This window comes from Nycticebus coucang, chromosome 2, assembly GCF_027406575.1.
Source record: "Nycticebus coucang isolate mNycCou1 chromosome 2, mNycCou1.pri, whole genome shotgun sequence".
In the NCBI taxonomy this organism is placed as follows: Eukaryota; Metazoa; Chordata; class Mammalia; order Primates; family Lorisidae; genus Nycticebus; species Nycticebus coucang.
The window spans coordinates 141,343,469-141,346,482 of NC_069781.1; the positions used below are offsets into that span (position 1 = coordinate 141,343,469).

A 3,014-nucleotide genomic window follows, 5' to 3' on the forward strand; every position below is an offset into this window, starting at 1 on the left:
AAGAAAGCACACGTTGAAGGTGAGTGAAGTCATGATTGTTTTTCCAATGACCACTATGAAAGGGGATGAATTATGCGTATCAACTGAAAACATAACCATGGATTTGTCCTTTTTTTTGTTTGTTTTTGAGATAGAGTCTCAAGCTGTCTCCCTGGGTAGAGTATCATGGCGTCACAGCTCACAGCAACCTCAAACGCTTGGGCTTGAGCAATTCTCTTGCCTCAGCCTCTCAAGTAGCTCGGGCTATAGGCATCTGCCTCATCTAGTTTTTTGTTGTGGTTGCCATTGTTGTTTAAGCTGGTGCAGGCTGGGTTTGAATCCACCAGCCTAGGTGTTTGAGGCCCAGGCCCTACCCACTAAGCTACAGGCGCCACCCACGGAGTTGTCTTTTGACAAAATCAAACTTTGATCCCAAGTCCAACTTGTTTGCATTTGCTTTTTTTTTTTTTGTGAGTTTATGAGGCCTTCCCAGCCTCTGCATTTATTTGTTTTCTCTCAATATATACTTTTCTGCCATATAGTGAACTGGAAATTTCTGCTCAACCCTTTTCTACATAGTTTATATCTGAGCGTTTTTCCTATGTGTTTTCTGTGACATAAAATAAGACATAATTTATCACTGGAGGCAAAACCACATTTACTGCATTCCCAACGTTTCTCTCTTGTGCAAATCCTCTGTTATCTCCTGAGGGCAAATATCTGGCCACAGGCTGTCCCACAATAACTACGTTCCTATTTGTCTAGGGGCCACTGATGTTTAAGGATGTCTGAGGGGCCACAGAAGTCACTTGTGTGCTCACCATGTTAGCAGGCTTTTTTCCTTCATGACATCATTGGTATGTAAAGAGCTATGGCTTTCTGTGGGGAGGATTTCCACCTTGACTGAATCTCGTTTTTCCCTTGTGTGTAGTCTATTATGTGTAACGAGGCAAGACATGTATGCAAAGGCTTTCCCACTCTCATTGCAGCCATAGGGTCTCTCTCCTGTATGAGTTCTTTGATGCACAATGAGCTTTTGCTTTGTTGTAAAGGCTTTCCCACACTCACTGCATTGAAAAGGTTTCTCTCCTGTGTGAATTCTTTGATGTTTAATGAGGCCCGACTTCTGTGAACAGGATTTTTCTCATTTACTGCACACAAAGGGCATCTTTCCTGTGTGAAATCTCTGATGGGCTATGAGGCATGTCTTCTGAATGAAGCCTTTCCCACATTCACTGCATATATAAAATTTTTCGCCTATATGAATTCGCTGATGTATAATGAAATTTCCTTTTTGGATGAAGCCCTTTCCACAGTCACTGCATATGTAGGGTTTTTCTCCTGTGTGTGTTTTCTGGTGTATGTTAAGCCGTGATTTCTTGAGAAAGGCTTTGCCACATTCAGGGCATTCATACGGTTTTTCTCCTTTATGCGTTCTCTGATGTTCAGTGAGCATGAACTTTCTGGAGAAGGCTTTCCCACCAAGACCACATCTATGGGGTTTCTCTCATGTATAAATGATCTGGTGATCCATGAGCCAAGACTTTTTGACAAAGGCTTTCCCACATTCACTGCACATGTGAGGCTTCTCTATTTTTTGAGTTTTCTGATGCTTGGGACTGATGACTTGGGATTTAGTACTGATAAGTTTTTGACTTGCAGGGAATTTAATTTCAGTATGAAATTTTTCATCGTTGGTATGGAGATAGGATCCCCCATTTTTGATGAATTCAGAAGGATTCTTTAGTTCATAGCTTCTGCTCTGGTTAACTAAAGTTAAGTTTGATTTTATACTTTTTCCATTTAAGTAGATGATGATTTTGCAAACAAAACAGAAACTGAGTTTTGCTCTGATGAACGATATTTTCGAATGCATTATGTTTGCACCATGGTTCTACTCTGTTTATCATGCTTTCATTTCATAAGTGCTCTGGCAAATAATCATCAACTCTCCCAATTTCTAAATGGGCTGCACAGTGGATTTCGTCTTCTCTAGTTCATGGTGGTTCTCCTTGTTCCAATTTACCGAGCGCATCTGGCTTGTTGGCTTGACATCCCACTGACACCATGTTGTTGTAGTTCTCCAACATATTACATCCCAGTACAGGTCCTTCTGAGCTGCCCCTCCTCCCAGGTGAACCGCACAGCCACATCGTCCAGTTCAATGATTCCTGGGCCCAAATCATTTTCTCCTGTTCTTGGAAAGTAGCTGGCACTGTGATGCTCTTTGTATCTTCTAGTTCTGTTCTGCAGCTCTGTGCTTGCCTCCCATCAAGTGTGCCCCCAGAAATACTGAGACCCAAATCTTGTAACTTCTTCCTCCTTTAGGTGATTTTTTTTGCTCCTAATGAGTCAGGACCTAATTGTCTACAGACCCACCAGGAGGGCCTAACCTGCATTTGCTTCTTGTTCTAAAAAGTGAAATGTGTGTGAGACAAAAAAAGTCAGTGAGTCAATAGCCACCTGTGTTTCTATCTTTGGAAATATGATGATTCATGAAGCCATCAGTATACTGACCCGTAGGACATGAGCATCTACATAGAGAAGGTCGTTTTGCCACCCTCTGTGTGGGTCTCAAGGGACATACAGTAACTCAACAGGAACTTTTAGAACATTGACTTTGTTCTGGGTGCTGTGTCATGCACAACAGACACAAAGCTAGGAAACAGATTCAGGTGGACTGTCTGCCAACGAAGCCTACAGAGTAGTTGGGAGGTTAGGCAACACCATGGTGAGTACATGATAGACTCAACCTGTGGGTTGAGATCCCTTTTTAACAATGAAAATACATTGTGGCATTAGGAAGGTTGAGAATCACTGAGATAGAGGAAAGTGCAAGATTTTAAAAAACTGCTTGGAAGGTTACTTAGCTCAGATGGATCAAGGTAGGTGTATGGTGAAGAACAGCAGAAGCTGCAGTGGGTGATGATAGCTAAAGTGGGGTGAAAACAGCTAAATAGAAACACACTCCCTGCCTTGGTGCAGGTGTGTCTGGGAAGCTGTTAAAGCTGGGAATAAACCATGGGACACGTGGT

The 3,014-nt window shown here is 42.3% G+C and overlaps 1 pseudogene; it reads right to left on the minus strand.

The window, feature by feature from the left end:
• Positions 1-578: 578 nt before the first annotated feature.
• Positions 579-2,165, minus strand: LOC128560353 (zinc finger protein 350-like; annotated as a pseudogene).
• Positions 2,166-3,014: the final 849 nt, after the last annotated feature.